Below are 18,832 nucleotides of genomic sequence, written 5' to 3' on the forward strand. Positions count from 1 at the left end.
AAACATGGAATCGAGCTGAAACACGATCGCTTGATAAAACGTATAACGAAATTGAAACTGACAGAAACAATGGAAACAACGTCCTATTTCAAGACACATGTATATTCCTATTGCGTATCGTATAACTGGAATTTTGAGAATTAACTACAGGACGACGCAAAATTAAATACAAGGAATTCTACTTTAGTGAAAAATTTTACTTTTACAAACATCGTCAAACAACTTGAAACATCAATAGGAATTCCATGCCTATTCTAAACTCTTGTATAAATTATGTTAGTCGATTAGACATTTAAGTTATAAGTTTATTCATACAAGTTCCATCTTCATTATCGACCTTTCTTTTGTATAAATTATATTAGCAAATTATATATATAAACGATAAGTTTGTTCATGTAAGTTTCTAAGATGTTTTACAACAATTTCAAACTACATAAGTTTCATCCTTATCTTACATTCCCTTTTCTACATGAATTATATCAGTCAATTCTGTCGATCAAATCTGTTCACTAAATTTAAAACAACAGGTTCAAACATCGATATCAATTCCATCAATACCCTAAACTAATATCTTAAAATAAAAATAATTTCGATTAAATAAACATCTTTAAAAATTTGATATTAAACAACGATATTAAACATGCATACCAATTCCATCTTTCCACGCAACCTCTATTTTGTAGAAATTATTCTATTAAATGTAATTAACTATATGATTAATCTTACGGTCCCAACTTTGAAACATTTTGTACATCACCAAACTTTAGCAAACAGAATACTTTCCATCTACAATACGAATCATATTCAGTTTCAATAGCTCTCAACAATAAAATTTTTAGATTCTTTCAACAACTGTCTCCAAACATGTTCAAACCACGGTTATGTAAACAGGTCTCGACACTCGCTAGGGAGAGCCGTCTCAAAAATTGAGTCGCGAAAAATCAACAGGAAAGGCAACAAAGTTGTGGTCCTTGCGAGACAGACAGAGATGAGTAGAGTGTCCCTGTCTGACACATTCATAGGATGTCACGCATGTGCAGAACGAGAACTTGCTTGTCTTCCATGTTGATTTTTCACCACTCAATTTTCTGTATTCCTTTATACTTTCGTTGTACGAATGTCGAGACCTGTTTATATCTCTGCCTGGCAACGATAGTGGTCCAAGTCAAACAATTTCAAATATGCCCTTATTGAATAGAAGATTATGTTTCTACTTCTACCACGTCAAATATAAAATATACTTATAACTGCATCATTCTTACGTCACAGGACAAAAGTATTACTTATGGACTATGAATTACTACTACCATTAATCTGGTCTTAGTCTAAGAACAGCATTGGCTCTTCTTCGGTTGTTTTGTAACTCTACAAGTGCAAGGTTGTACTATTTTTACGAACAGTGGTGTATCTTGCGATAAGTCAGCCGTATAACGCCGTTGAAAAGACCAAGATTTCTTTGTAGATTTTAAAAAGCCTCTGCTCTAAAACTTACAGGTTTCTAATTGTGCCACTATCGATGCAACGACACGATTAATCATACTACGTTCAACTACGTGGTTCAAACTACGTTCAACCATAACGAAGCTCGCGAGTATCAAAGCAAAGTTTCAAACGCGGAAATACACGCTTGGTATGACGACGTGGGCGATGACGGTTCCGTGGTAAAACCGTGTCGAATATCAGAGGGTGTGAGTCACTGGACCGCGTTTTTGTCTCTCTTTGGATCGCAGATCACGAGTGCGGAACGCGAAGTAGGAGTCGAGCGGAGCGGAGGTAGATTGAACGTAATGTGCCTCTTCCTCCGACGCAGATACAGTCACGGTCACCACACACTCATACAATGCATCATCTGTGTTTGTACGTGTGCCTGTGTACGTGTATATTGGTACCAGCAACACCGGGAACTCTTTAACGAATCCACGGACAGACGCGCGTAAGAACGAGACCCTCTTCTTCCGTGATGTGTCCCAATGGTGATCGTTTGATGGTGGAATTGATTCTTTGATGGTTTGAGCGTTTCTATGCGTAGGGTTGGTGTTCATGGTGATTGTTACACTGCGGATTTTTATGCATTTATAGGAAATTTGAAAGTGCAAGATTGCATAGTGTACGTAATATGAAAAAATATATGTAAAGTATTGAGAGAATAGTACTTTCTATGATACTTGTTGGTTAGAACAATCGCAAGTTGAACCTGTCGAGGTTCTACTTCTTTCTAATTGTACTCTGAAAAATGTGAATTTGCATAAAAATCCGCAGCCTGGTAATGGTGGTTCTAAGTGGAAAAGGAGGGACAGAAGTGGGACAAAAACTGACTTCTGCCTGGATAATTGAAATCCTTTTTGTAGGAGAAGTCTGAGTCGTGTGAGAATTTAATCTGCCAGACTATTAAATTGTGCAGCTCATAATGAAAAAACATTTGTCAAATATTTCAATCTATGCCTCACCTAAAAATTGATCTATGTCGTTGTCCTATTCAATTGGATGTATTAATTCGTCTGTGGTGTAATTGTTTTCATTCTGATTACATAACGTTACGTATGTTTTGTTTAAAAAAAAGTTATCTTCTGAAGAAGCATTGATAAATAAATTTCTCTGTATCTGAGAATTACAGGGCGAATAAAAGATATATTTGTACGATATGGTATTCAGTATTCGCATTTCAATATTTAGATGAGTATTTACGCGACGATTGTCGCCAGTGTCAGCCATTCATTTTCCTCGCGCCATTGTCCAGAAACGAACGATCCGCTTCAGGCATCCGATTGTAGCGACTAATTTATCGCTTTGGAGTAGCATGGCTCTCGATACTTCTCAAGAATGCGAGGAAGGAACGTGGTAGCCATTATTCAGTGCGGATTGCGTCGCATTGGTAACGAATGAATCGTCGAATAAAATGACTGAAAAAATATAATCCAATGACAGTAAAAAGAATTTTTGTAGACAGTTTGTATATATGGAGTGAGAAATTTAGATGGGTATATAGTCTGTTGGAAATTAGAAAATTCAAGAGACTAGTGGGAAGCAAAATCATCGGAACGTCGTTATTAGTTTGCGAATATTTAGGTAAATTCATTACGTTGATGAATAGAATTCAAGAAATGGAACTTTAAACGAGATACAAGAGTGTACAGTGTGTTTTAAAAAATATCTCGATGTATAGCAGGTATATGTAAATGCATATTTTTTTACGCGTGTACAAACGAATATTTCATAATTATATTATTATATAAATATTAGTAATTGACGTTATACACGTATAAATATGTATTTATTTATTTAATTTCGACCTCGTGGTCAAGAAATAGTCTTGTTTGTATGTACAATACAATGATTAACATTGCATACACATACTGCAATTTGCATTATTGAAATATTTACAACAGTATTTATGTATCCTCTGCAGTCATAACATGTATTAAGTCATGATATAAAACAAATACGCTTAAAGAAACTTCAGTATACTCGACTTTAATTAATCAAGTATCAAGATAAACACATCTCTATGATTGCTTTAGCCATCCTGTACACATTCTCTGTTAAATATTTCATAAATCATCAAGCCAACCTGTCGACTGGTCGAAAGTAACTCAAACATGTTGCAACGTAGCAGTATGTTCCAGCTAAGTTTCCTTATGATAGGTGCGCAACAGTTTCCTTGTCGAACGATGATAAAGAAGCGCGTAGGACTTTCCAGTCTCCCAGAGGTTTCTGATGTTTCCAAAGGATTGGCCCGGTTCTATCGGCGTAGCCTTGTGTAGCATATCGGAACGGGCGATTAGGGTCATTGGTTTTCCAAACCAGCGGAGCTGTTGCCGGGAACCGTTTCCAGGCTCTGATAAAGTCCGGTACGCTGGTTCTTCTCAACATCGATCGTCCTGGATGCGTTCGTCTCCGTGTGAACTCGCGCGGAAGCCTCTTCGAAACGAGCATCGTCCAAATCACGAAGAAACTGCTGTGCAGAGATGGAAAGTTGACGCTTGAATGATCCGACTGGACCTAGCGCAGTAAAGGCACTTTTGATGATAAAGATAGGCTATACGAGTTGCTATTATTAGGTCTCCTCTCCCAATATGTGCGAAGATCCATTGGTTATAGTGTTATAGGTCTACTTTCAATTATAATAATACACGCTAATTTTTCTTTTTAATTATGGCCTTTCTCAACGCTTAGAACGTGGCTTGATTAGTCACGGTGCAACATGAGCTCGCCTTCCATCATGAAGATAAGCCACACGAATTTTTATTATTAAACATGACTCTCCTTGATATTTGGAAGATTTCATTAGTTATAGTGCAACAGGTCCAATTTCTTCTACAAAGCACACACGAATTTTTCTTGCTAATTATGACTTTCCTCGACACTTCAGACATCTGATTCGTCCTGGTACAGTAGACCCACTTTTGAGTATAAACATAAGGCATACGATGTTTGGTTGTTTATAGTGAGATAGGTCCATTTTCAAATATAGTAATGGAAGACACGAATTTTTGTTATTATGACTTTCCTCGATTTCCTCGACTTGGAACTTACTTTTATTCACCTGAATTTTTATTATTAAATATGGCTGTTCTCAATATTTGGAAGGTTTGATTGGTCACAGTGTAATAGATTCATTTTCATTCATGTTAATACAGCACATACGAATTTTTGTTATTAACAGTTCTTCTCAACACTTGGAAGGTTTAATCGATTACAGAACAATAGGGCCATTTTTAATTGTAATAGTAAGATACACGAATTCTTTGGTTAGGTATAATTCTTCTCAACACTTGGCTTATTTTTGAATTAGCATTTTGAAAGCTTTTCTGTTCTCGAATATGGTTCTTTTTCATATAATTTTTAATCCATATATTTCTCAATCCAAATCACGAAGAAACTGTGTTTGTTATGGGTTGTCCTGATTCAAGAACTCTGTCGTGCCGGGATAGAGACTTTTAATTGAAAATCGAGCGAAATATCGAATTCTCTTGGCTCCATTATGACCCACGAGGAGTTCTAACGGAGTTCAACTCCTCGAATGGTTCGAGAACAAGATACGGAGGACGGCTATTGTGCGTGGATCAAAGGTGTGGATGTTGGTGTTGATCGAATAGCGAAATACAAAATATCACAGAATTGTACGTTTACTATAACTAAACTTTCGAAACTCAAATTTTATCTTCTCAGTTTTCTGTCAATATAATCGTCCAAGCGAAATACGTAAAACGGAAAACATCCATTATGTAAATTTTCGATGTTTGAACTTTTGGCTCGAAATATCGACTATGTAAATTTTCGACGCTTGAACTTTGTTGCGCAATTATTTTCTCTGACTACATCCCTAACAATAACAAACAAAAAAAAAATTAAGACTTTGCGAGGTAATGTCAGAAGAACAATGTAGGAAATCATAGAAAACAATTATTCTTCAATGTTCTACACTTTCTCTATTTTATTGTTATCTATAGCATTATTTTTAGTCCTCGTGACAAAATAGAATACATTTGAACAACACGTGAACTGCAATATAAAATTCAGTTACGAAGAATGAATAAGCATTTAGTTTTAGTTGAATATCGCAGAGTATACGATCACAGAGTATCGCAAAGGTTAACGCCCGAGAATCATCGAAACCTTGTGCATTTACATATACAATAGAGATTTGAAGTTTCTGCGAAAAACGTGGCATTCGTCTGAACAGCGTCGTCCCTTTCCACTTTGGTCGCGCCCGATGGTTCTTTTTCACTGCGGCGGTGTCTGGCGGTCCTTTTCCACTTCACCTGGCGCGTGCCAGCGAAACGAGAAGGTCGAACCATCGGCCGCCTTTTCTACTGCGACCCCTCAGCCGCTTGTCTGACTACTCACCGGGCGAGGTTACTTCGAACGTAGAGACGGAATCGGCGTTTACCGCAGCTCTTATCGCGCCCGACCGAGTTAAATAATTAAAGCGGCGCCTGCCGCCGGTGAAAGAACGCCGAGAATTCGTCGGCTGACTTTAATTACACGTGCACCGACTACCTCTACTCGTCAGCGAATTCCTCCTCGAACTGTTTTTCTTTTTATTCCGCTTCGCGTTCATTTCCTTTTTTCGTCGGATGAGTTTCGAAGAATCTTAAATCGATCGTTGCTATGCACGGAGGCTTGCGAGCTAATTGTTGTATTTGGATACAGAGATTTAGAAAAATTATATTGGTAATTGCACATAAAAATTATATACGTGGCAAATTGTTTGGAATATTAGTTGGACACTTTTGTATGTGGTTAATGATAACCGATGTAATAGTATTTTTGTAGGAAATTGTATAGTTAATTTTAACACTGTTGTTTTCACTTCTTCGCATCTGTATCTGTCTTCTTTTTAAAGATTAACGATTATGTCGAGCTTGAGATTATATTTCACTCGAAAGCCTTAAGGATAATACCGAATTTCGGCAATATCGCAAGAGAAGGAGTAATTCATAATGTCGAGGGTTAAAACACCAGGTCCCTCGTGCACAACTCACTAAGGTTTTAACTGATAGCATCATTAAATTGATAAGATTATAATCCTTCCTTATAATCTCATAATTTTATGTCGAACGAGAGAACAAGATAATTTGTAAAATTTCATTCGATTTATTATCAAGCTATTATTACTATTATACAGGGAAACGTATGTACCAGTAATTTACGGCCAGTGACTTGTAAAATTTCATTAATAATATTAACGTAGACGCTCGAAAATATCGATGAAACGTCCTCTTTCGAACAGAGAAGGAGAATTGTTCAAATCGGTTAACGCATTATGAGATTATGCGTGAACATACAAATAAAAAAGTACCTATATACATAGATATACCGGTCGATTGAAGAACCTCCTTTTTTCGAAGTCGGTTAAAAGACAGTTATCGAAATGAATCGTTTAGTCGTTACAATTATCGTGACTGTTTGTTGCTGATAAATCGACACGCGTTTAATATAGAAGAAAATGCAGAAGCGTATCACAGACACGAGCGTGAGACACGTGAACAGCAGGACCGCGAGTGCATCGTGTGCACTTAAACGAGCTCAATCGTACGCGACCCCATTTAAATAACGACGAATTGGATCCCGGAGTGTTTCCTCTTCGCTCTGCTTCCCCTCTTCGCGTTACAGTTCACGCTGTTCGCTCACGATGTCGTTTTCGATCTCTGCTTTCCTTAAGCCTGCCAAGCTAAACTGCATTTCCAAAGGAGTTACTACTGTTTCTATAGTTTCTACAGTTTCTATATCTCTTTGGTCCTAGTATTCTCACTTGCAAACATTTCTCGTGCTTTATAACAATAACGACTACGATATCGAACTATATAAGCAATTCTATGTTCCAAGCGAACGTATTCTCTGTTTCATAATTTGACTAGCTTTTATATTCTTCATCTAAGAAGAAACTTTAACATTAAAATTACCGATAGTTAACACGAAACTATTTCTATCAAAATCAGTCAAAATGACTGGTTTTTAAAAAATACCTAATAATAGAATATTTTTATATTTATTGATTTATTACTTTCTTGGTATTATTAATTCATCTGGGACCATAATCCCTAAATGAGAGTTGGCACATTTATAAAATTATAGAACCAGTCATTTTGACTGCTGTGGCATTCCTAGTGTTAGCATCTAGCGATCCAGCGATCGATCTGGAATTTTCCTGATAACTGATATCATCATATCGAATGATACGCAGTAAAAATTTTAAAAACGTGAGGGAAGTTGTACGAAACGAGGAAACTGGTTAATTGGGGTTCGATAAACAGATTGCAGGACCCTTTTACATTTTGATAAGTACCAGTTATTTGACTATTGGTATAAGAAGCCTTGATACAAAATTATTTTCAGTTTGAATACATGAAAAACAAAATAAAATTCATTATATTATTCTTTTAGCTATCGTTGCGAAAGTCATTACATCATCGCGGAAAAAAATATAACATGAAGTAGGAATTTGAAAATAAAATTGTAAAAGCAGTCAATTTAACTGGTGTGGTAGTTCTAGTGTTAAGTAGATAACATAGTTAGTAGATAGGTAGATAATTTAGGTAAGATAAGTAAAAACGATATTTTAATGTTGGAAACTATTGTTCCACGTGTACCGCAAGGGTTAAGTAAATAAGGAGAGATAACGATGGATAGGAAAATTCGAAAAATATAGAAAGTTTTTATATTAGAAAAATCATGGTTCCATTAATAATAGGAGGATCAAATGGATAATGAAAAAATAAAGAAATTCGAAATATACGATCTTTTTAAGCCAGAAGCTTTACGGTCCCCAAGGTATCAAAAAGCCTAAGTAAATAAAGAAAGATAAATAGATCCGAAGTAGACGACATTTTGAAGCTAGGAACTGGTACCGTGTGTATCAGGACTGAATTAAACAAACAGAAACGAAAAAGATTCGAAAAATACACGATCCTTTAAAGTTAGAGAAATTTGGCTTCCGCAATGAGTTGAGCAAATAAAGATCGAAGTAAGCGAAAATAACAGAAAACTATACAATATGGAGAGATCTTTTATGATTAGAAACGTTATGGTCTTACGTGTGTCCAAATAATTAAATGATAAAACAAAGATAAAAAGAATTAAAAAAAAAAAAAGGAAATAGACGATCTTTTAATGCCGGACACATTGAAACTCTGAAAGAAAAAGAAATTAGAAAAATACGTACTGCGTTCAAGTTCGAAACGTAATGGTAGCGCGTGTACCGGAAGCAGGTGCTTCGGTTTGCAGGAAGGCGAAAGGTGAGGTCGATCAACTTGGCAGAGACGCGTCATCGAGAAGTTGCACGGCCTCGTGGCGTTGAAATAGCAAAGAGGGAAGGAGAGGCTGTCGATAGTATCCAATAACTGGCCGACGCTATCGCGTCGCCTGAGACCGCCAGTCGCCGGTTTTCCGGTTCTAACTGGATAGAAATCGCCGGGACGCCGTTCATTGTTCCTGAATGACTGGTCGAAACGGAACTTTGGCATCGTGGTTCACGTGGGCGACACACGCCGCCTGTGCCTCCTGCCGCTTTCATTCACACCACACCTTTTTTTGCCGCGTTTTCAACGCCAGTTTTCCTTCCACTTTTCGTTCTCAGTGTTTCATATTAATCGCATACGGCGAAGCAATCTTCTCGTTAAATACGAATGGATGTTTAAGCAATATTCAAATATAGCGGCATTTGGAGAAAGGTGGATAGTTGTGGGAATTATAATGATTTTTCTCGACCTTACGTTTTAACCTTTTGCTTGTCGACTATTTTTATTATATACAGTTCCATAGTGGAATTAAAAAAAATGATAAGATTCGTGGAATTATTTGAAAATTTTCTTGCATTTGATTTTAATACTTCGCACTTGGAAAGATTCTCACGATACGCAGCTTTGCAACGAGTCTGTTTGAAATTGCGAATTTTGTTCCGAGAAGAGAACGTCATGAAACGTGTGTTTTATTTGTGACATACATTTCTTTCCAAGTTTTTATTTTTATCGGTGATAATAGTATAGGAACAATTTAGTGTATTTTTAGTATAAAAACAAAATAGAAAGAACATTGAAATTCGTTTTTCTGGTTTGGGTGGAAAATCTTCACCTGATCGTAAGCTATTGCTGCGATCGACTATTTTTGGAAGATATTTAATAACGCAAGGAAGCGATTTTCAGTTGAATTTCTAGTTAACTAGTAAATCAACGTAGGAATTTGTCGACGAAGGTTGCATTTCCCTAAAAATTGCAAACTTATCGATTCTTGATAAAGCCGCGTCAACTTTTATTACGCTTCCGCTTGGATTTTTGATGCAAAGCCAGAAGTGACAGTGTATTTTTTACTTGCCATTTAACGTAAGATCTGTTTATACACTTTTTGGCAGAGTTATTAGCCGGAATTAGTGTCTAGAATTACATTTGACAATTTCTCACGAGGCATTTCCAACTTGTTATCGTTCCCAAGCGGCTGAATTATATTTGTAACAGAGGATGCAGAAAATGCAAATGTGTAAGGTCAATAATTTTGGGCAAGCGGAATCGCGCAATTCTTAGCTGAATCGAGTAACAAGCTAATTGAGGAATAGTTACGACCGTGTAACTGAGCAATGACAATCAATTTTTATTCAATAAAATTTCAGTTTGGTAAAATTCAATCTCATATAATAAAAGTTCAGTTTAATATAATTATAGAAATTAAACGTACTGAAATGAATTGGTATTTTAATAAAAGTATTAATCAACTAAACGCGATAAACATATCTGTTTTCGTAAGAACTTATATCACAAAAATATAAAGCAAATCTGTTATTCATAAACAGAGTAAATAAAGTAAACTTCTTTTCTCGTAGTTCAAGGCGAATTTTGTTTTAAAATTCGGTTGTAATCTCGAAATGTATCCTCGATTCTAATTCGAACCAGAAATTAATAACATTTAATCAAACAATCAAGAGATAAAAGCAATAAAGACAGATAACGAAGTATCTTATTTGTTGATCGATATAATGAAAAAAGCACGATAATCTCGGCGCCGGTAAGTTTCACAACATTAACGTAACAACGGCGCGACGTAACAAAAATCAGTCGATTAGATAAAGCTAGGGCATTTTCATTTCGCGATACGTTTATCTAGAAAGCCAGCCACTCATGAGTCTCTTGGGACATTAGCGCCAAACAAGTTGAAAATAATATTCTGATGGGATAGGTGCAATCAGCTCGAAATTTTCAGTTCAGAGGCCACGAAAATTTGTGAGCCATAATACGCGAGGCAAACTGACCGTGAGAAACGAATCCTCCGTGGAAACGCGCCACTAAAATTCCATGGCGGCTTGTCGCTCGTAAATTTACCTTCTCTCTTTTTCTAAATCTAATAAATGTCACACGAATTACATCTATCAAAAATATTTTCCAAATCGATGAAACGCGAAGTGTTGTGAATTCTTTAAGTATTTTTTTTATCGCGATTTGTTACGCTTTCAGCACGTCTCAACTTCGTTTTTTGCAAACCTTTGAATTTTATTATCTTGGTACATGATTAGTGTCTGACGTTCCAAAGAATTCACCGGATTACTTTCGTTTAGTGTATTCGTTGCAAAAGGACGATACAAGTGATGATAATAAATATCGGACGAAATGTTGAAAAATATTTGCAACATCATGACGATTCATTATTTTTTAATTTATGGATCCTGAAAAGTTTATATTTCTGCGATACTTTGTTAATTTAAATGAAGTAATACCGGAGAGCATTATCGAAATTATTTCTCGTATTCACGGAGATTATGCTAGGATTTTACTCCTTAATCCCTCGATTCGGAAACGTTGCTGCCGATAATTAGGAAATTCAATTCTCCATGAAAATTACTTCCTTGTGATCCACAGGCTTTAACTATATACTCTCCATATTCCACCGTTATTTGAATAATTCCAAAAATCTTGTACGCCAAAATCTTATACCTAAATATACGGTTAATATCCAACCCTATTTACTTAATATGTATTACAATTCTACATGTATCAATCTTTGAATCAACTGTAGCACCTTCCTAATCTGAATATACCTATTACCAGAAACCAATAAAACTGTATTCCAACAATCCTATCTCTGCATCACATCTCTAATCCGATAGATCGCGTTCGAACCCCCATTTACCCCCCATTTCCCAAATCTAATTTGTTCTCGCATTTAGCATTAATTTAATCCACGATAAAGATATAGCTACAATACACTCTACACGTCAATGCAATATTTGATATTAACGTCAAAAATCGTCTACTCAAATATATAGAGTAGGAGCCTAATACCTAATTCATATTATAATTTTGTTAGACTTTTTTTACTGTATTTTCCCCCAAATTAATCCATGATAAAGATATAGCTATAATATGCCCTACACTGCAATATTTAATTTCAATGTCAAAAATCCTCTACCTAAATATATAGGGTAGAAACTTAATACCTAATTCATATTATAATTCTGTTACAATTTTCTACTGTATTTTCTCCCAAATTTAATTTGTCCTCACATTTAGCATTAATTTAATCCATGATAAAGATATAGCTGTAATATGCCCTACACGTCACTGCAATATTTAATTTCAATGTCAAAAATCTTCTAAGATATATAAAAAATACCTAAATAATAGAACGGAAACTTGATACATAATCTACATTGTGATTCTACTGTGCTTTTCTACTATGCTATTTTTCAAAATCTAATTCGTCCTCGCATTTAGTATTAATTAAATCCATGATAAAGATATAGCTATAATATACTCTACACGCCACTGCAATATTTAATTTTAATGTCAAAAATCCTCTACCTAAATATATAGGGTAGAAACTTAATACCTAATTCATATTATAATTCTGTTACAATTTTCTACTGTACTTTTTTCCCCAAATTTAGTTTGTCACGTTTAACATTAATTTGATTCGCGATAAAGATACAGCTACAGTATAGTCTAGATGTCGTTTCAAATATTTGCTACCAATGATAAAAATCCTCTACCTAAATAAATAGAACAGAAACTTGATACCTAATCCATATTATAATTCTGTAACAATTTTCTAGTGTGTTTTTTCCCCAAATTTAGTTTGTCACATTTAATATTAATTAAATTCACGATAAAGATATAGCTATAATATAACCTACACGTCGTTTCAATATTTAATATTAATGTCAAAAATCGTCTACCTAAATATATAGAATAGAAGCCTAATACTTAATTCATATTATAATTCTGTTACAATTTTCTATTGTACTTTTTTTCCCAAATTTGGTTCGTCACATTTAATATTAATTTAATCAACGATAAAGATACAGCTACAGTATAGCCCAGATGTCGTTTCAAATATTTACTACCAGTGCCAAAAATCCTCTACCTAGATGTTCAAGTACCTTCTCTACCTAAATAAAATAGAAGCTTCACACCTAACCCATATAACAATTATACTATATCGTTCCAACAAACTCCACCATACTCCAAATCGCGATACCAAAAAACGAAAAACCTACGACTTCAAATCCTCGATCCTTCCTGCGAGCCACGATCGAACTCAACTCTGTAGAACCTACTACCACTACCTTAACCATTAACAAAATACCCTCATCCGTTCCCAAATCCTCTCCCACTCCCAATAAAAACATCGTCTCACCATAGTGTGCGTTCTACAATGCGTTCCATCATCATCATCATCATCATCATCATCATCATCATCATCATCATCATCATCATCATCATCATCATCATCATCATCATCATCACCATGTAGCACCACCACCATCACCATCGTCATCGCTGCCACCAGCTTCTCTCCATCTTGCTCGTCCTCCACGGCGCTGCATCTTCTTCGCTGTCGTCTCTCGATTCTCGACGCGGACACGTCGTATCCGTGCCGCGCGGGAATAAGAAATTAGCTCGTGGGATGTGAACACGTACACGCACAATGGAAAACACGGGCACAGGCACACGTACACACGGTGAAACGCGCGTAAGGTCGACGTGTCGGGTCGTGGTCACAGGACGCGCGTCAAGATATCGGTCTCGATTGAGGAAGTCGAGGATAAAAGGAGTGAACCTTATCGTCGGCTGGTCGGCCATTCAATAATTGCCGAGGCGCTAATCGAGCCATCCTAACCGGGACCTAGTCGGTTTACCGGTTCGAACCGGTGCGGACGAGCCACCGAGTCGACGATTCGGTGAATGGCGAGCTCAAACCAGAAAGAACCGGACGCGTCATTCACCGCTGGTGGAAGAGGAAGGAACGGAGTACTACACACGAGTCGATGCTTTTAGACTTTACACGCATTCCACGATCGTGCTCAACAGCTGCACAGACCTCTTCGACCTCAGCCGCGTTCAACGCTTTGTTTACAAACAGAGAGAACGGAGAACGGAACGCGCGAGAGGAATTGGCGCGAAATTTGAAAGAGCTGAGCGCACCGCGACGGAGAGGGCTGGTATGAAGGTGTTTGAGGGTCAGGCATTCTTCCTCTTTTTATTTTCTTCCTAAGATTTGTTAATGTTTGAGTCTCTTTCTTCTTCTTCTTCTTCTTTTTTGTTTTGTGAAGCTTTGGATTCGTTCTGAAGATTTCTGAGTGGGGTTGATCGTTAGTTATGTTAAATTGTAAAAAGTTTGATGCATTCGTAATTAATGTCCGAGGATCAGGGATTCTTCTTCTTTTCTTTTCCTTTCCCTCTTTTGTTTTTTATTTTGTAGAGATTTAGATTCATTCTGAAGATTTTGGAGTAGGGTTGGTCGAGGGTTAGGACTGAAATGTAAAGTTAAAGTTAGAGATTTTTCTTTTTTTTTTTTTATCGAAAATCTGTATTCATTCTGAAGATTTTAGAGTAAGGTTGATTGGAAGTTAGAATCGAAATAAATTTGTTATATTCACGGACACCATAATTGATGTCTATTTAACAACAGATAGAATTAATTGCACTGGAGTAAGTCTGATCTTGCATATGTGTATGCATATATTACAATCATGTATAAATTCAATAAATATACACTTTCATTTTAACATTAATTTTACAAACAGGTATTTAAAATTTATTCATAAGTAATGAAGCTTAAGCTTTCATTAGTAGAATCATACAAGATTTACGAATATATTTTACTTATCAAACCCATATGTGTAATATAATCATATACCAAATGCGTGCATTTATTGAATTAATATATTCACTGTATCATATACATCAGTTTCAGAAACCAATCACTCGACAAAGAAACGAAAAAATGTCGACCAGTATGCAAAGTATTAACCTTAAATAGCTTTAGGTAATTAAATCACCGGGTATACAAATAGCGCATGAAACTTTACTCCGAGATAAGTTATCTGCACTATAATAGTCGGTGTTTGAAAGATGATTAAGCGATCGTTTACGTTCACCTTGCTCGATTGACAAATATGTTCCATGAAGCGATGTTTCATTAACGAAGCTATGGCGCTAAAGCAATTTTATCGGCCTTTTTCCCAAGAACTTTCTTACTCGTTCGACGATCGTTTATCTTCCTGTCCGATTAAACAAAGCATTTCGAAAGGTTCGCATTTTTCCTCTTAATAAAACTTTGCTTGCCGAAGAATCTATGCTATCACCTGTTCGATGATAAAAAACAAGATTCATCTGCTTGTTATTTTATTTTCACTTGGTTCTTCGTCAGCGAGATTCAGTTCAGAAAGTGTCCTTTTTTCGTAGGATTTTGGGATACGTTTAAAACACGATATATTCATAAGAGGATCTGTCAATTTTTTGAACCACTGTATGTTATCGAGACGAACGTTCCATCTAGGCGATAATGTGACAGCGACCATACCCAAATCTACGCCATTCCACACTTCCTGACAATGAATCTTTAGGTTTTGACCTTACCTTTGGTAAACACCAAACTTTTCTCATCACGTAGGGCACTCAGAATCCTCCCCTTGCCCCTCAACTTCTACAAACTCGACATATAAAACTGCGAGCATTCGACCACGAGACTAGTCTTGGGTACAGTCTTGGCCGCGATTTGAACAACTATTTTAATACCTTGTAATTTCGCTACTTCATTGTAATATTGTACTTAACCACTTTTGTAAATAAAAGCATATAAAAATATAAAAGGACAGTCAAGTTGAGCTATTTTATTTTATCACGAATTTTACGTGACAATAGCATCGACGATGACGTCAGGAACGCTTCGTCAGAAATCGATTCGACGAAAACTAAACCTACGAACATTTCATTCGTTAAACATCAAATTAATTAAATTAAACGTCAAATAATCTGGTCCTCTCTTCTGTTATGTTCTTTTCCTCTGTAGCAAGCAGATAAGTAAAATGAATAAACGAGTGAACATTTACAAGTTCAACATTTCGTCACAACGTTGATTCTAATTGAACGCTTTGTCAAAGTTAATTCGTTTTCGTTCAGATCAACGTTAAAGAATGCAAGACATTTTCCCTGCGATCTTCCCTGTTTGTTACGCAGCGGCGTTTAATCCAAAAACAAAGGAGCTTTTCTCGAATCGAAACGATTTCAACGGTCGGATATGACATCGTAAAGAGGAGAACGAAGACCCGCGGAATCCTGGCACGCGATCCTTTGTGTCGATTCGCAAATCCATCGTCGCGACCATTTCCACTGTCGGGTCATCGAAGCGGCAAAAAAGGATGAAATGGTGAAATAAATTCTGGTCTGGGCCAAACTGCGAGACTGAAGCCCCATTACTTCGCTATTATCTGCCGCAGAATGCTCATTCCTCTTCGCCACGGTGCCCCGTAATTCTCTTGGCCTGTTTTTTACCTCGTTTCTAATTCCGTCATTTTCCACGTTCCGCTTTAATTCCCGATTTTGTCTTTTTCCTTTTTTCCAATGGATTCATGACCGGAAAAATATGAGAAATATTAGATTGTCCGAAAAGTTTCTTTCGTTTTATAAGGAAGTAAGAGACGCATAATGTTTTTTGTTTCATATTAGTTTATTGAATTATGCACGAACGTAATAATAGAAATATAACGAAATGGATCATACCTAATTCAATAAAATAATATAAAAGAGAAATCCTTGTTCATCTGTTATCACCTTATGAAACGAAAGAAACTTTTCGGACAACCTAATAACAGTTGTAGCAATACGAACAGGATTCGATTTTATGTTTTTGTTGTATTTTATACACGCAGTATGTATTTTCGATCTTCGCCATTTATTTTATGCTCTTCGTTCCCTCGGAGACTGAAATGCCGATAATACGTAGAAGAAGGTAAAAGACGGAATGATCAAAGAATATTTTGTACACGTAGAACCCATTTCGAACACGATGTTGCATAAACACGAGAATTCAGAATTATTTGAATAATTAGCAAAGACAGCAGTGACGTTAAAAATACATTCGCTCGTGTGTATACATCATTCATAAAATGAATGTATTATTCGTTATTGAAATCCATTATCAATTATCGGGAGAAAAGCGAATAATAGCGGAGCGTTATAATTAGGTCGCTGCATACGAAATATTATTTCAATGCGAATCGAATTTGACCGAGGGGAATTACAGACAGGGCAAGATTTGCAAAATTTCTCCAAAATGATACAATTTAATTAAATCCTAGTAGAAACTACATATTCATAGGTATAATTATATATTATATAATTATATATACGATGTCTTTGTTTCTTTTTTTCTTCCCCCCCCCCCCAAGCTATGTGTTCTCAGAGTTTTATCGGAAGAAGTCATATTTCATACTTTTTTATCAAAATCATAAGTCACACGATCGAATATCTTGACATTGTTTGACTAGACAATTTACATAGTTATCGAGCATTAACTCACAAATGTATGTTGCACCTTTTCTGAACGGCCAGACCGCGCCTTTAAATTTCCTTAGAAAAGAAAGAAGGAAAAATTAGGCACGTCGTTACGGTGATTTTTCGACGATTTCCATTCGTCGGATTAATTCGCAAAGTACATCGATTCCCAGAGGCACTTGCCATCTTCGTGATATGTTCGCGATTTTACACCGTACGACTTTCAGTTAGATTATTATGACGTACAAGCGTTGAAAGCTCAGAGGAATCAAATGGTGTTAATTATGCATGCAATTTGTACGCAAATGATATTATTCCGAGAACCAGGAAAAAGGAGTTTTCGATTGATTTAATTAATCTATTGCCTGTCAACCAGGTAGCAATTGCGGGCTGATTTTAAAATTGTCTGCTATTTTGTTACTGTAATTTCGGATGTATTACCTTATATAATTTTTCATCGAATTTATTTCGTGAAATCAGATGGATAAATAAGTGTCACCATATTGAAAGCACCAAGTCTGTCAAGACGATTGGCTACAGTACTAAGAACGAAAAAAAAGAAGTTTAAACTAGAAAATTATTAAATTTCGCCTTTAAAGTTTTACGTTACTAATTTTTAGCAATCAAAAGTGGTTAAATCACTAATCTTCATGAACCAAATTTGACAAAATCAACGTAGGCTTTCATTGAAATGCAAGCACGACTACATGTATATATGTATTTATTTTCAACATGCCAATTTAATTACAACTATTTAATCGTTTCGTTATAATCGTCAAATTATTTAATTATTTAACTGCAACACAAATATGCTACGACTCAGTACACGTTAAAGCTGAAACTTATCGCAGTGTTAATACTTCGTTCTCTTAATTTCTTCATGCAAACGGTTAATTAACACGAGCTTGCAAATGAACCTTGACAGGTATACAGCAATTTGCTCTGTTTGCCGTAGCCATGAAAGGCTGCCAACCACTTTGCTACCGTCAATAAAATGTATAAACGTATGAACGATAACGTCGACGATTCATAAATAGGATCCAAAGGATCCAATCGAGATAGTTTCCTCTAACATCATTTTCTCTCTCTCTCTCTCTCTCTCTTTCTCTCTTTCTTTTCTACTTTCAAACGAACAATTTCAAACATACTTCAGACATCGTTGGTGATCGAATTCGTAGAGGAAGAAGTTTTACTCGCAAACTGAACTCTGTGTACTCGCGCGGTTCCCCTCTGTTCTTCAGTCCTCCGTGAAATCGCTCCTCATTTTTCATACGATCGAGGAATAAAACTTTCGTGATCGATGGAGACCATCTTGTCGAGATAGTCTATCGACTAGAGAGTATTCGCGATTGAATCGTACAGATCAGTTGAAGACACAGTGACGTTAATTAGATCGTTTTATCGAACCCTTTCTGATCCTAAATTTGCTTAAAGATTCATTTAATTTGTTTTGGTGCATAACGTGTATATATAAGTTGGAAACGGTAATTTTGATGAAATCTGTTTGGAAGTGATAATTTTGTGGGTCTTCGTACGTTACGATCAGAATAATTTATTTCGTTACAGTA

The 18,832-nt window shown here is 36.0% G+C and overlaps 1 protein-coding gene and 1 long non-coding RNA gene across 9 annotated transcripts in view; one reads left to right on the plus strand and one right to left on the minus strand.

Annotated features, from left to right (window-relative positions):
- LOC126921639 (uncharacterized) overlaps window positions 1–13,673 on the minus strand; it is a 67,214-nt gene extending 53,541 nt beyond the window's left edge. For 2 of the 5 annotated variants that reach the window (XR_007712482.1, XR_007712484.1), the window contains exons 1-2: window positions 12,309–13,622; window positions 8,666–11,761 (exon numbers count right to left, since the gene is read on the minus strand). This is a non-coding gene — a long non-coding RNA (uncharacterized LOC126921639). Of the gene's footprint in view, window positions 1–284; window positions 2,901–3,249; window positions 6,131–8,665; window positions 11,762–12,308 lie in introns of those variants that run through there. The other 3 variants (XR_007712485.1, XR_007712481.1, XR_007712483.1) reach the window with 3 other exon arrangements.
- LOC126921616 (sodium/potassium-transporting ATPase subunit alpha) overlaps window positions 1–18,832 on the plus strand; it is a 166,439-nt gene that overhangs the window by 46,409 nt on the left and 101,198 nt on the right. The window lies entirely within an intron of this gene.

This window comes from Bombus affinis, chromosome 11 (genome assembly GCF_024516045.1).
Source record: "Bombus affinis isolate iyBomAffi1 chromosome 11, iyBomAffi1.2, whole genome shotgun sequence".
Classification (NCBI taxonomy): domain Eukaryota; kingdom Metazoa; phylum Arthropoda; class Insecta; order Hymenoptera; family Apidae; genus Bombus; species Bombus affinis.